Source organism: Cygnus atratus, chromosome 1, assembly GCF_013377495.2.
Source record: "Cygnus atratus isolate AKBS03 ecotype Queensland, Australia chromosome 1, CAtr_DNAZoo_HiC_assembly, whole genome shotgun sequence".
Classification (NCBI taxonomy): domain Eukaryota; kingdom Metazoa; phylum Chordata; class Aves; order Anseriformes; family Anatidae; genus Cygnus; species Cygnus atratus.
Window position 1 is genome coordinate 10,878,022 of NC_066362.1, and position 23,258 is coordinate 10,901,279.

The 23,258-nt window shown below is 34.9% G+C and overlaps 2 long non-coding RNA genes across 2 annotated transcripts; one reads left to right on the top strand and one right to left on the bottom strand.

The window, feature by feature from the left end:
- The first annotated feature begins 203 nt into the window (after positions 1 to 203).
- LOC118249452 (uncharacterized) lies at positions 204 to 21,767 on the top strand. Its single transcript, XR_004779054.2, has 4 exons — positions 204 to 365; positions 1,740 to 1,832; positions 2,167 to 2,264; positions 21,512 to 21,767. It is a non-coding gene; the product is annotated as an uncharacterized LOC118249452 (long non-coding RNA).
- LOC118249453 (uncharacterized) lies at positions 10,458 to 15,026 on the bottom strand. The gene is made up of 3 exons (XR_004779055.2): positions 14,363 to 15,026; positions 13,872 to 13,959; positions 10,458 to 10,898 (listed from the first exon to the last, which is right to left on the bottom strand). It is a non-coding gene; the product is annotated as an uncharacterized LOC118249453 (long non-coding RNA).
- Positions 21,768 to 23,258: the final 1,491 nt, after the last annotated feature.

The following is a 23,258-nucleotide window of genomic DNA, read 5'->3' on the forward strand; positions in this document are numbered from 1 at the left end:
TGAAAAATCATGTTTAGAACCCAGAGGTTTTATTTCCTTTATTGTAAAATAAAGACAAATTGTAACTCCTTTGTTTTCTGTTGCCTCATGATAATAGTAATTTTAGAAAATCACTGGTAGAACAACAGCATAAATAGCAATTCAGGATATATGACAGTAAAAAATGAATTTGCTGCCCTTTTTGTGTTATGACACATAGAAGCAGTTCACAAACTAATTTGGATTTGCATTTTAAGAGGCACCCACTGATCTTTTTCCCTGTGAGCTCCTGTCACCTGCACATTCTGGCAGGACAGACATCTTTCTGCTGTTGTACACTGCCGTCTGCATCAGAGAAGGAAATTGCTGAAGGAACTCCTTATGAGGTAAATATTTTATGTCAAACATTTAATGCATTAAATGGTTTACTTATGCTTTGAAGGGTGTAAGTTTATGCTTTTTTATATATTTGAAGTAGTTGTGAGCTTTTTGCTTTTTTTTTTTTTTTCTTGTACCTTTAATCCTCTGTCCTTTGAGTTTGTTACATAATCATTGATTTAATTTATCATTTGCATTGTCTGGCCTTAAAGCTTTACCACACAACAAAATGAACACTTTAAGGAGTCTGAATACTGATACCAAAAAATTTTCCCTGAAATCCCTGTGCATAAAGGATGATTAATTTCACAGCTGCGAATAAGGCCTGGCCTTACTTAGTGTATACAATGTATAGACAATGCATGTACAAATTTATATGTAATGAAAAAAAGAAAATAGCATAAAGTTTACTTGGCTAAGAACAAACATTACATCAGTCTAATACTCAAAATTCCCCACAGATAGGATGTATTCCCCGGCTTTGCAAAATGATAATTTGATGGTCTAATAGTTTTTTATAGAGATGTTATAATACTAGGCAGATGTTTAATTCAGATATAGTCCATAGTACTGAAATCATGTGTTTGCCTTTAATATAGCTACACCAGGATGCAGTAGATACATTGGGTTTTAATCAGGAAGTTTTGGTTTCAAACAGTGTGCTATTTCACAGAATAATGTATGGAATAAGAACGTAATGTTTTTCAAGTTATCTCAGTCCAATATCTTTAACTGAGAGAAGTGATAAGAATGGGATTATACTCGTGACATCTATCTTTATAATTGTGTTTGGATATTGGGTTTTAATTTTGGCCATTGCCACATGCTGTATGTTTTGATTTTAAGTACCAAAATGCTGCAGATGTCACAGGTTCTGCTGTTGTGCATTCACAAATCTGCCTTAGTGTTAGTACAGAGAAACCTGACATCTATTCTAAGTTTAAAATCCTACTGGGGTTTGGAAAACAGGGATAAGATCCAATTTATAACCTGAAACATCTAAATGTAAGTGCCTACATATGAAATAAGCATCTCAGCTCCCATTACAGTCTGTGTCCATCATCCAACACAAGCTTGTAGTGACATTTGGGATGGTTGCTCCAGGGTAACCCAAATGACCATGTGGATGAGGCAGGTCAGATACGGGATCCATAGGAACATAGTTCTCTTTTGGACCATTGACTGGAGTCCAGGCAGGACACCTGAAGGCATCCTAGATGGCACTAAACATCCCAATGAAAGGGCAACTGAATTGAATCTTTATACAGTGTAGTCAATGACACCTAGGGGGCTATTCAACTCATCCTAAAGTAAATACCTTCAAAGTAAATAACTATTTGGGGCAATATTTGTTTTAAGAGCATGTGCATTTAATTTTTTAGATATGTTAGGGTAACTGGTTCAGTTGCATGGAGGTGGCAGATATGATGCAGAACTTCTGGGACAGTCATATTCTTCTGGCAGCTGGACGCAAGGTAGGCTACCCAAAGTATTTCCAATGGCACTTCTTGCCTATGCCTGTGTGGGGGTCTCTGAATCCCATACCAAATAACTCTCCAGGTTCCATCGACGTTATCTTTTCTTTTACCTCACATACTGGGTAGCATTTAAATGTAGGTGTTTTTGTGAGATAGATTTCAGCCTAGAGGTTTTCTCTGCCTGTATGTCAATTGGCTGTCACATATGAGACATCCTAATAATGTGTCTCATATACATTGAAACAGCATCCTTTATATTTAGTGACCAGATTTTTATTTTTTTTAAAGTATTGAGTAAAGCATATCTCATATAATGTTTCTCTTCCATTAGTTTCAAAGTGAATCAGAAGGACATTTGTAAAATGACCGAAGTAGAAATGGGTGGTCCGTAATTACCAAATAAGCCAGTGGCAGAGCCAGAATGAGCAGGTAAGTCTCCACAATCTCTGGAAAGTCCTGATGGTTGCACAAAGTCCCCCTGTAAGAGCTTCAATCACTTTGTGTGTCTTAAGCATCCAATGTTTATTTCCTAAGGTAATTCTATAAATCTTAGTCATTGTGTTCAACATGTAACTTCATCTTTCTCTTTGAAAAAAAAGAATATGTTTAGTTTCTTTCTTTTTTTTTTTTTTTTCCCTGTTTCAAGTTCATTTATGCACTATCCTGGTAGATTAATATCTTGCTAACACAGAAATCTGTGGATTTAATGAATCCAATTAAAAAACAAAAACAAAAACAAAAACAAAAACAAAAACAAACTTGTTTGGATTATCAGGGAAAAAAAATGAAAATCACTGTTTTTCTCCTTGGGCTGCTTAAGTTATCAGTTCAGAAAAACTCCAGTTTGCAAAAATTCTGAACTTTTGCTGAGGGAAAAAAAAACAACAACAACAACAAAAAAAACCACCACCATAACAGGGAGATTCACTGACTGAGTCAGAGCTCCCTTTCCTTTCTCCCTCTTCCTTTCTCTCTTCCCATTACTCTCCCCATGCACTCCTGCCCCTCTTAAAATGTTTCTTTTCTTTTGAAAGCTGAAAATAAATGATTGATATCAGCAAGCTACTTGGCTGCTCTGCCTCAGTCCTCTGTTCCTAGTAACAGATTCAATCCTGTTTTCAGCTGTTCTAAGGAAGTCTGAGACTTGCATGTGTTGGTGAGTGTTGTCTGGAATAGTCACTCTGCATCTGTGAGTTATAGTCCTGGAAAAGCACAGCCAGACTGAGGCTAGGTTATTTCTATATGGTGAAGAAAGGGCAACGCTGGATTTTGGCATACTGTAGCCACTGAGTACCTGACTTTGCAATTTAATGTGATTTTAATGCAAGGGCTTTATTTTGATGACTATATTGTATATAAAAACACCTGGGAATCTATTGACCTCATTTGAGGGTGTGTCTGATAACTTTTCAACAAGGCCTGAAGGGAAAATTCCCACCTCTCAGGCAAGTATTTAAGGCTTCATTCATATTTGATTACACCTTGCTCTTTGAATAGCTTAAGTGATTTTATAGTTATCTAACATGAACAAAGGAGACAGAATTTGATCCTAGGCAAATATGTCTGTGTGCAAGGGAGAAAAAGAGAGGCCGGAACCATTTTTCTGAAGCTGGAGTCTTGTTGTTTTTAACATTCCTATTTACAGTGGAAATCCTTTCCCTATAGTCAATCCAAAACCTATTCAACTCAATAGGTTTTTGGATCTCTGTCATCTGCAGCTATGGCAGACAAACAAACAAACTTTTATGAACTGTAATATGACCTAAGTACTTTCAGCCTCTTAGGAAAAAAATAAAAAATAAAATGAAATCTGGCTTTGGGTCATTTCAGGGAGCTTACTGAAGTGTTTGTTTCAACTGTGTTTAGTTTCTAAGCAATTTCTAAGCAAAGGGAAGCAGGAGAATGTGTAAGTGCACATTTAGTTGTTTTAAGTGTCTTGTGCAGGAGCAGGTTTGAATACAGTTTGAAAACTTTTTTTTTTCCCTGATATTCTGGTATTCATCGGCAAGCTTAACAGCACTTTGAGGGCAGAAAATCACCAAATGTCCAAAAAAAAAAAAAAATTATGCTTGGAAAAATCAAAAGGAAATATTACACATTGAGCTGGCATGAGCTGTTGTTGTTTCCTTGATACACTGGTTAGGACCCAGCCTGAAGTGTTTCATTTTGTTCACGTGCTTGAGATTTGAGATTTGTGGCAACAAGTCCATGAAAGTATCATTATTCTTGTTTATGAAAGTGCAGATATTCTGAAGATGAAATAACAAAGCTTAAGATGGAGTCAACAACTGACAAGCTTCAAATTGTTCTCTTTCCTCTGCAAACTCTTGGGGTACCTACTCATTTTTAACTGAAAGAAGCTGGATAGTTATTGGCTTTTGGAGGTTAATTTCCTGGTAGTTGAAAGAGAGAAAAAATAGAGGATGTGAACACTGCTACTTTGTCCCTGGTTGGCATAAGGTGCTTAATGAGTTCACAAGAACATTGTAATGAGAGATATAGTGCAAAAAATGTAACATTAAAAAATGTATTAAGTAAATCACTAAGGTCACTGAAATAAGCTATTAAAATCCAGAGGACTGACACCTCTGGAAAATCTAGCTGTGATGTTTTTAACATAGTGTCTCTATTTTTTTACCTTACCACTTTGCTGGACAGTTTAAAAATGAGTGATAGAATAAATGTGTTGGCAACTGAAGCTGGAAGTGTTGGAGTTGCACCAATGAATCTGTATTGAGGCATAAACATATTTGCTTCTATTACCCCTGGTTCTGTTTCATAACTTCTGGCATAAAAACAAAGCAGAAAGATGAGGGGTTTAAACCTTAAACTGATGCAGCTGTTTAGTCTGGTGCAGTTGAGTCAGTGCCTGCATAAGATGTTCACCTAGGAGATTGAATTCTTGCCACAAGTAAGAACTAGCAGTGATGTTCAGTTCACTTTCTGTGTTACGCCAGTCAACCAAACCTGTGCAAAGATGGCACAGTCTTCCTCTGTATTTAAAAGGATTCTCACTTGCTCCTTTCTTTATTTATCATGATTCCTAAGGTTACAGGTGATCTCATTATTTATCATTAACTCAGTGAGTCTCAGTAAGGTCAAGCTTATACCTACAGAACTAAGCCAAGTTTATGATTCTGCTCCTGTTGGAAGGAAAAAATCTTACTGAATTGTTGGCAGCTCACAAGAATTCGACACTGACTCGAGTGAGTTCTGGATTTTCTTTCTACTCAGTCTTTTAAGTACATTTCTGATTAGCATCTTCACTGGACAAAGTCAGATTTGGAATCTGTGTTCATTCCATGAATGTAGCTTCCAAAATATTTTCTTTTTACAAAAGACATTCCACAAACATGACTGAGTACACTCCTGTTCTACTACAAGCTGCTTTATTAAAGAAAACTTTTTATAAGTTTATGTAGAAGTGTCAGTAAAAATAGGCAGAAGTCCTTTTAATGAGCCACAGTTCTACAAACCCTTAAGTCCTTCAGGAATTTTTACTATTTTAAAACAGGGGGCTCAAAGATAGGTTTAAAATTACAGTTTATAAATAAAAACTGATTTAGGACAGACTAATCTAGATTGTGCCATTGACACTCAATCCCAAGTCTTTTGAATCTTTTGCTGAAAGAAGAGGTAAAATTTTGGAAGCATACCTCCTATGGGTGCCTCCTTTGCTTGATATAGTAGACTTTTGCCTTATGAATTTAGTTTAATTATATCCCAACAAAATTTCATTTATAAATGTGACATTCCAAAGTATCTGGGATGCACGTGAAATCATTTTAAATACTATATTAAAGGAAAACTTTTCAGGTCTCAAGAAAGGTATGCATATTTTCTAAATATGCTTATCTACATTTTTTTTTTTTAATTTATTTTTTTTTCTTTTCCAAGTGCTAGTGTCATTACAAATGTTAGCAAATTCAGTTTGGAAACTGATGTAAAAAGGTATGAACTGACAATCTGAAATAATAAGTTTTATTTGTTTGTTTCCATAGGGAAAGGAAGAACTTCATAATCAACATTTTTGACTTTCCTGATAAAACAAGACATAACTTATCCTAAATTTACTAAAGGAAAATGCTTTTTTTCCTGCACTTTTCCTTTGCAAGTAGTGAAATACAAATGACAAGAGCATTCTGAGAGGAAAAAAGCCCTGCCTGACTTAAGTCAGAGACGTACATCATGACCTTTCAAGAAATAATCCAGCAACTCTCCTAGGACAGTACCTTGGGGATGTTCCTAGGCAAGCATCCTGCCTGGCCTGTTTAAAGGCAGTCACAGGGCACTATCATAATAACATTTAGTAGCAAGTACAGATGGGTTTCCCCTGGGGTACAAAATCTGGCCAGGAGAGTGCTACTGAAGATAAATCAGGTATAGAAGTGAAAATTTGTTCATTAGTTTTGACTCAGGGACAATTCTGCAATATACATAATGAAAGTCTTGAAATATCCCAGTACTTTTCTGCTAAAATATCACAACATAATCCATGGAGACTTATTCCATATTTAGAAGAAAACTTCAGTCTTCGTGAGCATTCAGAATTTAACTTGACTTTGAGAATGCTCAGAAAAAAAATTGTCAGTTAGCTAGTGCTTATTGTAATGACTTATATCTTCATCCATTGACAGCATAACTGGAAACTAGGAACTAATCATTTAGAGATTAATTTTCTGGATTCCTAATTCAATTTAAATAGCTTCAGATTTTTCACGTTATTATGTAGACTGAGTCCATCGTTTAACATACAGTGTGTACATGGAAAAACACATCAATAATTCCTCTCTATTATTATTAGCATAGAAAAATCAGGACAGAATTTGATTAACAGAAATCAGTTGATAAACTGAATGGAAATAATACCTTCTGTCCATTCACATTAAATTAAATTTATAGATAATTCTGGATTGGCTTACAATAACAACTTTTTTTTTTTTTCTCTCTCCCCCCCCAAAAAAAAAGTATATGGGTATTGATTAGTATTAATTAAAATTCAGCAACAACTAAGGTGATTAAAGTTGTCATTCACTTGCCTGTGATGTGAAAAACAGATAAAAAAGCCTTTGAGTTAGGATCTGGCATTAGCTGGATTTCTAAATCTGTCCCAGATCAGCTTTCATAAGATTTCCAATGCAAAAAGAAGCATGCACACATACATGTGCATTAACAGTCGACAGAGTGACTAGAGTTTTAATGTTCAGAATAGAGTTCTTTCGGGAAACTAATTCTTCCTTCCTAGATGCCCTGAATTCTGAGATGCTATTGATGATAACTGTGACTAAGAAATGCAATGCATATAGCATAGATCATTATTTAGTATGCAAAACCACCTCATTTCACTTAGTAAAAAAAAGATGTTCACGTAAGAGTGGTTGTAAAAGTCCAGTCTGGAAGTAAAAAAACACTGCTGATTTCTCTAGAGTAAATAAACCTTTGGCACAGGTTGTTCTTTGAGCATTCTATTAATGTGTCTGAAAATAAACCTGCTGGAAAGAATCTAAGAAGATTAAAAAGAAAAGACAGTGATGTAAATAGTGTTATCACCTGTTCATTTTCAAAGACAATGTTTTACTTGGATACTAGCAAGTCCAATATTTTCTGTTTCTATGTATGAATGATAAGATTTTGGTTTCTAAAGAAGAGTTTTTAGATTCAAAAGGTTAAAGTTCATTTAGCATTTAAGAGAGAAATGAGATCAGTATTAGTACTGCAAACGTTTTTCATTATGAAAATTTAGTTATTGGCTGGTTCAGAAGTTGAAAATACCATGAGGAAAGCACACGACACTAATCTCCTTCATGACAGTGACAATTCCCAGAGCTGTTTAATACCAGTAAATGCTCACATGTATTTGAAAAAGAGCAGTATTTCATATGGATAGAATCCAAAATACCACAGTTATTCACATTTTAAAAGCATTTTTTCGAGTTTGTTCTTCTCACTCAGTTAGTAGTCTTATATTTTTTGTTGAAAAGTAGATTGCAGGTTGATTTTTGGCAGGTATTTATTGTCATTCAAAGTCAGCAGAACTAGAACAATATACTCTGAGATGTTACAGTTGAGGAACCACCTTAGAGAGCTTCCAAAATATCATCTCTATTTAGCAGATTTGATAGTTGTCTCTTTTCTTCAGCACAGTTCTTTGAAGCCCAGCTGTCTTTTCCTGTTTCTAAAACAGTGTTATAAACTGCTGTTTTTCTGTATGTTTTCAATCTAGCTACTCATTCTTTTTACGTCATCTCTCACATATTCATTTTATTCAGGATAACTTCTGAACTTATTTTACCTTAGGACCTTCCAAATAAAAGATATTATTTTCCAGCTTCTAAAATATTTCAGTTTTTGGATCAGCAGCATTTAAGCCTTGATTCAATATTTTCTTGATTTCAGTTCAAGAATAAAACTAATTTTTTTTTTTTCAGAAGTGGAATTTCTTGAGTTCCAAGGATTCCTCATGGCCTTCATAAAATAGATTTCAACTAAGAATTTCAGTACTAAAATAATGTTGGTACCAAAGCAAGAATTAATACCCATGTTTCCATCTGCTCACCTGTTTTTATTCTTTACTACACTGAAATTTCAATTAAAAACACATTGGCAATAATAATGTGAACATTTTGTTTGTTTGTTTGTTTTATGTTCATAAATACTTTTTAAAAAGCACTCCCTAACTAGTAGCACTCCCTAGTAGCAGTCACTGATATACTTCAATGAGATCTTGCTCATTTCCCTTTCATAATAGATAGATAGATAGATAGATAGATAGATAGATATTATCAGGCAAGTATGGTAATGCTTCTTCATCCTGTTTGAAAATCTTGAAAAGCCTAAAGTTCACTCAGTGCCTCTGAAACTGAGAGACACCAGATTTATTCAGATTTATTTATTTATTTATTTATTTATTTTGTTAGTTAGTTATTTTTATTTTTGCTTCTAAATACTAACAAATAATGTGAATGTAAACCAATTTTTTCTACATAAGCAATCAAGTTAGCATTGAACTTCAAAGTATATTCAGTAGAACAGTGTGATTCAAACACAAATATGTGTGCAAGGAAGGCAACGTTTATAGACAATGACTTCATAATTCTCACGTTGCCTTTGTTATAGATAGTAAAACTTAAATGGCGCAACCAACAGAAGACCGTTAATATGACAAGGAGAAAACAAATCCTATAGCATACTACACTACAGCCAAAGATAAATAAACAATGAAAGGTACTATTACTATACCTAAAGGTATAGTACTATTACTATACCTATTGTTACATTTCATCATGTCTGTTCAGATAACTCCTTGAGAAAAATTAGATGCAGTCATGTAAAGTTCAAGTAGCTTGAATCTATTTTGGTGGAGTGCATTGGAACTGAAGATCTGAATCACCCCTGCCAATATACATCTTTCACATAACCCCTCACTTCAGAGTCACTTTTTAAAACATGGCCTGGTTATATTTCCTTTGTTCTAGCTGCAGTAAGAGCCAGGGGTACAGGATTTGTTTGAACAAGTGCCCTGGACTCTCTTTTGAGGTATTAAGCCAACTTTCTGTAGCAGCCAACTTAGATTTGTCTTGGAGAATTTTTCTAGGTTTCAAAAAACAAGTATGCTGTGCAAAATTTTACTATAGTCTCTTCGTGCTTTATTTGCATTATTTATAGTGCAATTTGGTAAATGCAATATTTTATACACATATTCAGATAACTCTTCCACTGTAATGAAGGTAGACAGAATGTTTGTTTAATAACAAAAACCCAAATTAATGCCTTACATTAAATAGCACCTGATTCAGTGGACCAGAACCACAGCATGCCAGGTGTTTTAGGGCACAAAATAGCCTCTGAGCTATAGAATGCAGTTTAAGACAAGAAGTATGCTACACATGGTAAATTGCAGGGACACACTGCTCAGCATTGCTATATTTTATATAATTTTATGTAGCAATTTTTAGCTAAATGATACATTTAAGGAACAGAGTGGAGGAGCATCATGAGATAGTAATGGAAATGTTTGTGGGAAAACCTTTCTAACCAAGACAGGTAAGTAAGAAACTGACCAAGGTGGTGATGCAGAATAACATCATAAATCCAAGGGATTAAAGAGATGATTTTCTGATGCTGAATGAGAAATAGCAGAAATGGAATGAGACTTGTATAATTGTCTAAATTGAATACACTTTCATCTGCTCTGAAGGGAATAAGCAAAGGAACAATTCTCTGTTTAAGATCAGAGAATCATAGAATGGTTTGTGTTGGAAGGGACCTTAGAGATCATCTATTTCCAACCCCCCCTCACCATGCAGGATCATTATCTGCTAGAAGACAGGCATCTGGAAGGTCCATACTAGCTCCGTTTTGTGTTCTTGGCTTTGTGCTCTGCGAGATTTTAAGGTTAAATTGTGCCAGTGAATGGTTGTATTTAAGAAATGAATGAAAGTTAGTACATCAGCAATTTTATCCCTCAGTCTCTGAACTGACTTTTACTTTATTACACCATGTATGGCCTTTGTTGGACAAGGATATTTAACTATGCCTGGGTGTTTAGTCATTTTTTCTCTTGGAACTAATTAAATTCAACATGTTTTTTATTAATTTAATTGAAATCAATTAATGTTTATTCAGCTTTTGTCTCACGACCAGAGATATTCAGTGCTGACAGCATTTATGCAATACATATTTATATATAAAAACTTGATTCAGTCAAGCTAAGTTGTCCCATCTTCTATTTTATTCCCAGGCATTTTAGTGTCAAATCCTGAAATGTATACCACCTCAGTAGTTGTATATACAGTTGTTGCAAAAGATCCATATCCTGAAGAAACTATTGAAATAGATTATAATACATGCTCAGAAAAACTGTTATGTAACCAATAGTGCACATTTGGTAACCTGGTTTCTCATTGGGCATGCCTAGATGGAAACCTCCCATGGGGAGACTCCTAAGATGAAGTGGTATGAGTCTTCTCCATGAAATCAGGAGGTGCTGAGAGGCAGGACTTCAGAAATTCTGTGCAGTACTCCACAGTGCATCATAGACATGCCCTGCTTCAACTTCTGTCTCTGAAAAAAAGCCAAAGAAAAACAGAAGTTCCTCTAAATCTTTGTGAAAACTGTGAGGGAGGTATCTGTGAAAGATGATGTAGCCTGTTAAGTATGTGAAACTAAACTGGAGTGCCATTGATTGAAACATCACTTAACAGAACAGGAATGCCATTTAGATGCAAGCATTAGGGCATTCACACATCAGTATAAAGCACATATTTTGCAAGAGATAAATTATGCTTTAAGAATGGATTTTTGGTTAATTATACATGTGAATGAATGAAAATGTCAATTATTTTAATTACTGCTTTGTAAAATAAGCATTACTTCATTTACTCCCCCCCCCCCCCCCCCCCCCCTCAATTCATTGCATTTGTATTGCAATGGAAATTGGGCAGACATCTGTTTTAGAGTGTAACTTTTTGATTTCAGTGGTCTTCTGTGGGTACCTTAGGCTGTTCAACAGAAAACGTTGTAGGATCAAGACCCTGGAAATCCTGCTGATGTTCCTAGCTTATATTAGTCTTCTCATAACTTTAAAAGAGAAGAAAATTACACTTTGGATATTTTACTCTTTTGATTTCATGTGTTCCTTATCTTTCTCTTTTTTTTTTTTTTTTTTTTTTTTTACCTAGTCAGTCCAGGGCAGAATTGTGAAGCTTGTGGTGCTCTTATGAAATTGTCTTGTCTGACAGCAGAAGAATGGTTGATATGTCTAAGACTAAAGATGTGTTCTTCAATTTCATTGAAAGCAAACTCAAGTAACTATATTTAAAAGTTTTCCATGAAATCCCGTAGGAAGAGACACCATAAAATGAAGAGACTTACATTTTCTTGTATTTGTCACAGCCTTCAGAGACTAATTTGTCTTCACTATAATGGCTTGAATAGATACCTGATGGACCTTTGATATTTTTTATCACCCTTCTTGCTCACAGATCTAAATTTTCAGCATGTAAAGGATCACATATCTTTATAAAAAAAAAAATCCAGTGATTGCAGAAGCATCTTGGTTGGCTGTTACACTACAGAATTCCAGTTGGGTCAATGAAATCTATATAAATTGTACACATATTCTTCCAAATTATTTAAATGTTTAAGTGTATTAGAAACAAAAGAAAACTTTATAATAATTTAGCCCCATTGTTAGACAGAGACTTTTCTAAAGCTAATGCAAGGAAGACAGGTATATTTAGTAAGTGTTTCTGTGATATACTTGAAAAGCAGCAAGTTTCTTCGAATGCAGTGATAGGAGACGGAGATTTTTTTTTGATGAAAATTCTTTTCTTTTAAATGACACATTCTTGACAAATGCATAGTTATTTGCATTGGAAAAGAGTAACTGAGGTCCACAGTAGAATTTTGGACTGAACATAAATAAATAAATAAAGATTTTAAAACCTAAGAGAACAAGTGCCCAGACTGGGAATTAACTGAGATAAAGTTGATAGAAATTCATGTTAAACTGGGAACAGTCGATCCTCTGCCTGTGAGTCTCACGGTAAATTGAAGTTACAAAACAGAAACAGAATGGAGTAAATGACCCACATATATATTGTAATACCATTCTTCTTTTTCTAAACCAAGAACTTATAGTTCAAAGTTCAAGTAAAATAACATACCAGATCTTCCCAATTGAGGCTGACTAGTCATACCAAAGCAAGGACACTTTCATATATTTTTGTGTTATCACGATTGTGTAAGGAAAGATTTTCTTCTGCTAGTATGTAATTCCAAACAGTAGAGCATACAAATAGGAAACAGATTTTCTTCTGTATTCATAAATCCTAAGACTGAAGGGCTGTAAAATAAAATGATTTATGGTTCTGAGCATCATCAAAAGTAAATTTTACAATATAAAAATAATTGGGAAGTATGGAAATGAAAATTTAACAGGATTCACAGTCCTTCTGAAGTTTGGAATTAGATCGCTAGGCTTTTTTTTTTTTTTTTTTTTTTTTTTTTTAACATGATCTGTCCTCATATGATTAATATCAACTCACAGTATGCTATTTTCAAGAGTACTTTCTAAAACAGCTTAAGGAAAAAAATCGTATTGCTCATTTAACCATTTTGTTTTTCATTTTTCTTTCTGCATTCTTTAGCTAAAACAGCTACATTCTTTTTAGTCGATCCAGATAGTGAATGATTTATAAAAGCTCTGAACCAGCTCTGGATTATGAAACCAACTCTAGAGTAAGACTACAAAATGATCTGTAAACAATGTTTATTCCAAAGAGAGTGTTTCTTTGTTAAACTCTTCCTATTTCTTTCTATTGATCTTAAAGAAGAATTTTGCTTTAAGATATATTGTGCAATAAAAGTCCTGTGGAGAGGGGAAGAGGATTAGACAATAGGAGTGGCAATGCTTCAGAAAGAATTTACTCCAACCATTTCCACTACCCATTTTTGTATCTGACACTTACCTTGCAGCTAAGTGGTTAATATAAAAATTATTTTTATATTTATAAAAGCATGTTTTCAGTTCAAGACCATGTACTAACATGCATTTTTACTACAAACTCCTCAAAACTGAGGTTGAGGAGAGATGCTTTGGAAAACCACAGCCTACAAAAACAAAGATTAAATATAATTCCAGTGCACATACTTGGGAGACTTTCTGTTGATTTTATTAGGGTTCAAACTGAGTCATAAGATATGTAATGCAAACTCCAAATGGATTCTGTCAAAAACCTGAAGTACAACAGAAAAATTATTTATTGTGTATCAGAAGCTCCTCACTATGGCAGATATAAAATAATCCAACATAACCTGTGGAATGAAACACTGTTAGAGTCTGCAGAAAGACAGACATGGAGAAGACACATGCAGGGAAACATTCAATTGAATTTTAGATGTTTAGATGTCTAGATTTGAACTAAATAAACCTTAATTGTATTTAGTGGAATATAAACTATTTATTTCATTAATCAGGTCCTATTTTTTTTTATATTAACTTTTTTTTTTTTTAACAAGATAATATATATTCACCTTCATGAAAGTATGCTGTATCATATGTGTGTCATGCCATGTGTCCCCTGAGGCAAAGCTGAGGCAAAGCTGTCCTTCCTGGATCTCACTAGGCATAAGAAAGGAATGCAAGAATGTTTTACAGCTGCTCAGAGGAGAAGGAGAAATTGTAAATAATTTCTGAAAAGATATATAAATTATAGTATGTCTTTGCTGTTCTAGTTTTTAGTTATGTTTTAAGTAACCCAATGAAAATATTCATATCTGGTTTTATCTCTGATGTTCTACCTGAGGAAAACAGCTGTACAGGTGAATTTTTTAAACAGATGGTAACATATATCTCCACTGAGAGTATGTGAAGGGAGATGAGCACTCAGTAGGGATTTAGAGTTTGTCTTGACTGTTTTTAAAGCAATCAGTAACTTTCAAGTTTTCATAGCAGAATCAACTTATGGGTAAGCTCTTCTCCCCCTGCAGCTACTGTAGAGTCTCCATTTCTCAGCTTTTCATACCATTTGTTCAGCCAGTCCAGTTTTGGGAATTTTCTATGGAAATAACTATAGATACATATCCATTACTTTCTTAAATTCCAGTTTCTGTCTCCACTGTTGTTGTCTTTTGTTAGCTTCATGTCAATCAGGGAGAGAAGAGACTAATGTTCACCTAATACTTTGTAAAGGAATTAAGGAAAGCCTTTGCCAGTTAAGGCTTTAAGAACTTTACTGGAATGCAGGCTGTAAGATCTCAAAACTCTTTCTGCAAAGGAAGGAATGGTTTGCCTGGGATGAGATCCCAAAGCCTGTGGCTTAGTGAAGTTCTCCCTTGAGGCACCAAGATTTTAGTCTCATGTATCAGATTTTGTAACCAAGCTTTAATCAAGTTCACTGTTGTTCTCTATCATATGACATAGACAAGAACATTAAATTTGTGGAAAAGTCGAATAGTCAAAAGAATGGGCTTGCTTTAGTAATATTGTATTTTGATTTTTCTTAAAAAAAGTGTTGTTTACAATTCTCAATTTGCTTGTAAGAATGAAGAAAAATATCCTAATCTAAACTGCATACATCCCCTGGATTTCCTTTAGAGAGATACCTATTCTTTAATTGGCTGAAGTGTTTATTAATACAGAATTATATACTTAAGTCTCATGATGATGAACAATTACAAAAACAAAATCCAAATGATAGTTGAGGAGTGCAAATTGCATAAAAATGTATAGACCCAAATGAAGAAAGTTTGAAGAATGAGGTTATTGTTTCTGCATGTGTCTTATTTATTTTATGCACTTTTAGCATGTCCAGATGGCAAGTTGTTGTTTCAGAGACAAAAACAATAACAAAACAGAAAGAAACACACAAAAAACAAGATCAACAACAAAACAAATAAACCACCTAAATCATGCACTGATACAATCACAGTAAAAAACAAAACTATAAATAATGAGGATATATTTTTGTGTAGGTAAGTACTTCCTGCTTTATCTTTTTGGCATTATGTTTAACCACATAGTAAATAGACAACTAAGAAATCTTTTTTTTTAATTTTTTTTTCTCTTCAGTATTAATTTTAATAAACTCAAAATTTTATTGCTTTTAAGAAAAAAAATCCCAAATGTGAAAAAAATCAGTTTCATTATTGCATCACCATAATTTAATCAGTAGTTACTTGTCCTAGTTACAATTCTTAAGCATTTTGGAATAAGTAGTAGTGTGAAAAGCTGATAAATAGGTTATTTACACTGCATTGTGTGTACTGAAAACATTGGCTTACAAAAATCCAAATGGTGTTAGGCATTAAACATATTTTATCCCTTTACTTCATGAAAAGATTTCAAAGGAAGGTATACTGAACATAGAAAAGACTAGGAAGTAATATGAGAAGATAAAACAGAAGAGAAATATGGGAAGTTATTAAAAATGTGACAAATCAGGAAAAAACGAGGAAAGAAATAGTATGAAGAAAAAGAAGAGAGAACTGGAGAAAGAGAATGTGAAAATGAGGCTGAGATGAAGGCACACATTAATATTTTTACTAAAGTATTTCCAGACTAATGTAATATATCTGTAGTATTTTATCTTGATTATATTTTTTATGAAACATAATTCCATGGTATACTGGACTTCCATGCCTGTGCTCCAGCCTTCAGATTTTTGGCACTTTTTGGATCTTCCTTTCTACAACATTAGTCTCCAAGAAGTCATTATATGATTTGCTGAGCTAAAGTTTTTCTCATATTTATGCAGCTTCCATTTAGAATCCATCAGACTTAAAAATGTATGGTTAGCTTGTAATACAAATTTTATTTTATAGGGAAAAAAAATAATTCTTGCATAAATTCTGGCTAGGACAAATGGGTGTAGGAACATTCCCAAAACATATGGGTTAAATTAGCGCCTGCTGAGTTGCAGTGCCAGCAGTTGTCTGATTTAATGACATAATTTTAAATAATTAGAGGGGGGTCTTGAGCATCCTCCATGTGATTTTCTGATGGATTAATTTTAAACAGAGACACAGGGAACATTTGGGACAACTAGTGTGAATGTGTTTCTGTTGGTTAACAGTTAATAATTGGCCTAGTTTCTTGTCTCATTTCTTCTTCAGGAAAACATAATTAATTTAAGTGTGCTGGCCAGTGATATATGTAGCATGTGCTGCAAAAGGATAACTTCTGGAGTAAAAAAAAAGAGGTCAGATTGTCAGAGTGGAACAGGAAGCAAGACTGAATCAAGATGAAACGTATTGATCAAGCTCAGTCTATTACCTCTTCTTAGGCCAGGAATATTTAAAAATATGAAGTCATTTACACTCAAATACTTATAACAAAGTAAAAGAACCTTAGAGTTGTCATTTTAGATACTGATCATGCTTCTGGGGTTTAGGAGTGAAAATAAAGCAAGAAAGTCTGGTTTTCCCTGTGCCTGAGGAGTTCTTCCTAATAAATGAATTAAATATAATCTCAATGTTATTTTCAATGATTGCTGCAAAACCATTCTTTTGTTTCAGCTTCAAAAAAATATCTTTTGTTTCTTGATGTTAGATGTTATCTGTTTTTAGAAGGTGCTTTTCATATTCTTAAGACTAAAAGAATACTGTAATTATTTCTTTTTCTCTTTTAACTCTGTATGCACACACGTAGATGCAGTTATATATCTGGAGTGTCAGTTAGGTAACTGAAATCAGAATCTGACCCAAAAGTTATTTTATGAAAATGTTATAAAAGAGTGTAGGTATATGTATTGAACATAGAGAGTCATTTAGAAAGTGAATGTGAATAATCAGAATTTAAATTCAAATTTCAATGTACCAAATCACCCAACTATGGATTACTGGAATCTAGAAATAAAAACTACAGGGACAGGAGGCTGGATGTTTTCTGAATGAAATATTTAGCATATTTAGCTCATGAGTTGATAATAATTTTGAAACTTGAGTAAAACAGTTGGAATTGATAATTTTTACTTTGCAAAATTTTTACTTTTTTTGAAAAAAAAAAAGGGGTTTCTTGACAGTTTTTTTTTTTTTGTGGTTTATTCATTAAAGAATTCCAACTTTTTACCTTTGAATGTACATACAGACTCTGAGAAATTTCCCATATTTACATTTTTTAAATTACTTTCTCTGTACTTGTGTCTGCTTAGTCAAATGAAGTAATAGAAGAAATGAAAATGAATGGAAATTTCTAATTTTCCAAGTGAAATCACTTTAATGTCAGAAATAGATTTTTAGGAAAATTAGTTTTCAGTACAAACAGAATGAACTTTATTCACGTAAAAATATGTTGGCAAAGCAATTCCAAACAGTCGCACTCAAAAATAGTGACATCTATATGATCTCTTGCATCAATATCATTTACACAAACTTACAGGAGGTAAATCAACATATTAAAGACAAATATTGTTTTTATTTATATTTGCTTACATCTTGAAAAAGTTAATTGTGTTCTTGTATTAACAATAAATAAATAAATAAATAATCATTAGCAATAATTTTACAAGCTTTAAAGACAGAAAGGACTTCATCAATCAGCTGCTTTGTTTTTTCTTTAGCACACTCCAAATTAGTATGGTAGGGAACTGAGAGCAGTCCAGATTCTGACCTCAACTGTCTGACCTGATTTTCAGAAGAGCTGAACACTCAAAGTTTAAACTGAAGCTAGCAGGTCGTGCAGCTGTTTGGTTGGCTTGCCAGTCAGTCTGCTGGCCTGAAAATAAGAAAGCAGCATCAAACTGGCTAAGAACTGGCAAAGACAAACATTGATTATTAACAGTAATAAAAAGGTATTACTTTTATAATGGTTTGAACTACTTTATTTTAAGAAAGAATATGCAGTATAGTTAATTTATTTTGGAATACGTCATCATGAAACTTAAGTGGAAGTTTTAACTCTTTTTAGATAGTAGTATTCATATTACAATACCTAGTGTAGTGTTGTAGACTTGATAGGAAAACATTGTCCAATGTCTGTGATTTTCACAAGGGTTTGCGACAGAGTCAAAACATGTTTTTTCATTGTACTGAACTGTTTTGTGTGACACATCTTTCCAAGAGTCTGAAAGTTTATTATCTATATAAAATGCATTATAAAATTGGTTATTAATATACTGCTTAATTTTCTTAGAATAGTAAAACTGGTGAAGTAATAGAAAAATTGTATTCCCAAATGTGGGATTCAGAACAATTTGTTTAAGAATCAAAATCTGCACAGTTTAAAAAAAATCTACTGCTTTCATGGTGCAGTGATGGAGCACATATAACACCTTAAGTTGCATTAGATGTTGCCTAAAAGATTACCATAAGTTCATTAAACTGGCAAGTACATAATAAATAACAAAGAAATAAATTATTGCTTAATCACTAAGCTTCACTCCATTGACTTTAATTTACTCTAGTTGAGACTCTGTCCCACAGCCTCCACCTCTTTTAACTTGCAAAGATTGGAACTTCCAAAAAAAATTTAGAAAAGCAATTATTGTAGTTCATGTTCTCTTTTTATCTTTAATATTTAAAACATATGCATTAAAATGAAAAGATTGAATCATTATAAATTTGATGAAGATTAAGATCCAATGTCCAAGTGGAGATCAGTAATGAGTGGTGTTCCTCAGGCGTCAGTATTGGGACCGGTGGTGTTTAATATCTTTGTTGGTGACATGCACAGAGAGATTGAGTGCACCCTCAGTAAGTTTGTTGATGACACCAAGCTGTGTTGTGCAGTTTACATTGCTGGGGGAAAGGATGCCATCCAGGGGGATCCCGACAGGCTTGAAAGGTGGCCTCTGAAAACATCATGAAGTTCAGCAAGGCCAAGTGCAAGGTCCTGCATTTGTGCCAGGGCAATCCCAAGTACAAATACAGACCGGGTGGAGAATGGATTGTGAGCAGCCCTGAGGAGAAGGACCTGGGAGTGCTGGTGAATGAGAAGCTTAACGTGAGCTGGCAATGTGTGTTTGCAGCTGAGAAAGACAACTGTATCCTGGGCTGCATCAAAAGCAGCGTGGACAGCAGGTCGAGGGAGGTGATTCTTCCCCTCTACTCTGCTCTTGTGAGACCCCACCTGGAGTAGTGTGTTCAGCTCTGAGGCCCCCAGCACAAGAAGGATACAAACATATTAGAAGGAGTCCAGACGATGGCCACAAAGATGACCAAAGAGCTGGAGAACCTTTCCTATGAAGACAGACTTAGGGAGTTGGGATTGTTCAGCCTGGAGAAGAGAAGGCTCTGGGGAGACCTTATAGCAGCCTTCTAGTACATAAAAGGGGCCTACAGGAAAGTTGGGGAGGGACTCATTTTTGGGGGGTGTAGTGATAGAACAAGGGGTAAAAGACTTTAAACTAAAAAAGGGTAGATTTAGATTAAATATGAGGAAGAAATTCTTTACTCTGAGGGTGATGAGACGCTGGAACAGGTTACCCAGAGTAGCTGTCAATGCCCCGTCCCTGGAAGCGTTCGAGGTCAGGTTGGATGGGACTTGGGGTAACCTCATCTAGAGGAAGGTGTCCCTGTCCATGGCAGGGGGATTGGAATTAGATGATCTTTAACTTCCCTTCAAATCCCAACCATTCTATGACTCTATGATTCTATGATGTGCTCTTTTCTACATGCTCTCTGTTCTCCACTAGTCTTCAATGAGCACAGTGAAGTAAGCTTAAAATAGCTGCCCATGTGCAGAACAGCCCTTCACTCATTCTTTATTAGAGTAAATGTATACATGAAATTGTTTTCAGCAAAATCAGCCATATCCCTGTTATCCATTTTGTCTCTAGTATCAGATGGGAGAGTTTCTAGAAATGTTGGGCCATGGGAGGGTGAAGTCATGCTATGTTTAATTTTCCTCTGACGTCAAATTTATTCCAAGGACTTTTCTTCCATAGTCTAAAAGCCTGTTTTCATGGATCCATTGCATTTCTTAATGAGTCCCAGGAACAGATCTCAGACGTACTAGATGATATATATATATATATATATTTTTTTTTTCTTTCTTTCTGAATATGCAACTCAGGGAATACAATAATGGCAAAACACACCTTCTAAGAACAAAAAGACTTTTAGAGGGAGACCTAAATTAAAATCCAGAGCAGAAATGAAAGATGAGACAGGAAGAGAAGAGAAGAGAGGAGAGGAAAAGAGAAGAGAGGAGAAGAGAAGAGAAGAGAGGAGAGGAAAAGAGGAGAGAGGAGAAGAGAAGAGAGGAGAAACGAAGCGAAGCGAAGCGAAAAGGAAAAAGGGAAGGGAAGGGAAGGGAAGGGAAGGGAAGGGAAGGGAAGGGAAGGGAAGGGAAGGGAAGGGAAGGGAAGGGAAGGGAAGGAAGGGAAGGGAAGGGAAGGGAAGGGAAGGGAAGGGAAGGGAAGGGAAGGGAAGGGAAGGAAAGGAAAGGAAAGGAAAGGAAAGGAAAGGAAAGGAAAGGAAAGGAAAGGAAAGGAAAGGAAGGAAAGGAAAGGAAAGGAAAGGAAAGGAAAGGAAAGGAAAGGAAAGGAAAGGAAGGGAAAGGAAAGGAAGGGAAAGGAAAGGAAGGGAAAGGAAAGGAAAGGAAGGGAAAGGAAAGGAAGGGAAAGGAAAGGAAAAAAAGAAAGGAAATATTTTTTTTTCCTGGACTTTTCAGTGATTGCATAGATTACAAAGGACTGTTTGGGAATTGTTGAACAGGAACACAAAATCACTTACTTTATTGATCTGGAAAAAAGCTATGTGATTACTGTTAAATTTTACTCTCTTAAATGGGTGAAAGAGTAAATAAGTACTGCCAAAATCTGAAACAATACTTAGCAGTTCTTGTAAGCTAAATCTGCTTTTCCTTACATCAACTGGCATACAATGCTACAGTGAATGTTCAAATAATCAAAACAGGATTCTTCCCATTTCAATGGTTCCTTGAGGCTTGTGTTCTGTTTTCTTTTTGGCTCTATACAGGATACCTCAAAACAAATTTTAGTACTTTTACTTCTGTATTATCTACCTATATATATATTTGCTCTTAATATCTACCATTTAGATACTGTTATATTACTGTTTCTTTCTTTGGACTATGAAGTCCTTGCTGTTTCTCACTACAGGAGTTCAGAAATCTGAGGCAGAGATAGCAATAGAATGCATTTTATATCTGCAAAAGTAGCTGCTATTTCAAATGATGTAGCTGATAAACCTTTTATTTTTTATTTTTTCAGAACTTTCTTGTGCTGTGTCACCCCACAACCAGTTGGAACATCAGGCAAACAACAACATTGCATTTTGCATTAAGTATACTTGTGAAAACTGGAAAAATAACAAGAAAAACACATGGCTTATCTGCGTAAGACACAGAGACTATATTTACTTCCAACTCACTGAGAGTCAATAGCAGCAGATGGAGTCCATAATTCACTAGGTCTGGGGCTTCCATTAACTTTGAATGAGAGTCTCAAGCCAAATCCTCATATTTCTTTGATTGTTTAGTTAACTTTTCTAGCAAAGCAATCTGCAATGAAGAACATCCATTCTGAGCCCTGCTGTTTGCTTCTCTAGGTCATCACTGCTACTCAGTCAGGGTAGATCCAGACTACCAAGGTCTTTCTGAAGGGAAAACATACCTTTTTATCTAGCTAGTTCTCAATGAATCCTCCTCAGTCCTCATAGCTGGGATGATAAGGGCTAAATTTCAGCTGAACCTTAGTTTCTTTGTTTTCTTCTTTCCCTCCCCCTCTCCTCCCCCCACCTCTTCCTTCCCTTTCTCCCTCTCTTTTGTGTGTGTGTGAAGGTTTGAGTGGGAGGAGAGGTGAATCATGTTGCTCCCAATTTTTTAGCAAGCATCTAGCCTTTTTGCTGAAGCGTTATTTTTTTTTATTATTTTTTTTTCCTGATGATAACTTTGGTGATTTGGTTTCTCCTTTCTTTTTCAAGTGCTGAATTTCTTTACAGATATTCATAGTGCCACAAATTCAAAGACAGCTGGGGAATCTCAGGGATGATTCCTTTAGCAAGGTGCAAGGGTCGATCCACCAGTGACATTAGATGTCAGGTCAATAATTACTTTCATGGTACATGGAAATTTCATGACAGCTGCAACTAAATGCCCTTTTAATGACAACACATGGTTGGGAAATTAACTGTGATTGCGTGTGTGTCCACATCGCTTATGGAAATAAAATTTGCAGTCTCCTGAGTGCCTGTTCAAATTAAATAATTAACTTATCCTTCTATCTTAGATGAACTAGTGACACTATGTTGGTGTTAATTATTTTTCCCAGGCAGAGAATTTGGCAAAAGTTATATCACCATACTACTGGTATGTTTATGGGACAGACCAATCCCCTGCTGTGGGTAGCGTCTGAATGTCTTCCTCAATCATACGGTGTTGACCTTCCCAAAACAGTTCATCTCTGAGTCCTTCTAGTTACCTTTCTAAGTGAGGCTAGAGGTAAAACAGGCTCCAGTAACCTTCTCCCCAAGGATTTAATGCTTTGTGAGTCTTCTGATTTAAAAATTATTTTGTCTACTAATTAAATTAAAGTAAGTATCTCAGTCATATTGCCTGATTTATGATGACACTTGTTCGTAAATAAATAAAGTCTGTACTGCTTATTTTTCACTCATGAGAACAACCTGTGACTCCACTTGGGATGCCGTTCAAAGTGATGAGAGAAGTACTGGAAATACTCCATATACTGGAAAAGGTTTGTTTGAATGGTGCATGGGCATGCTGATCCTTTGACCTCTTCATCAATCTCATGATTTCTCTTGGGAATGAGCAAGCACTTTCCTTTCAAAGGATTCCTTGGCAAAGACTGTGCATACATTCATCTTGCCTATGGCCTCCAAAACCCACAAACAGCTTATCTGTGAGCCATCCTTTAAAGAATGTATAACAATCTCACTCTTTGGTTAGGCAGTAAGATCTGCCTAACTACTGATGCATTTTTGACAAATACTGGTATT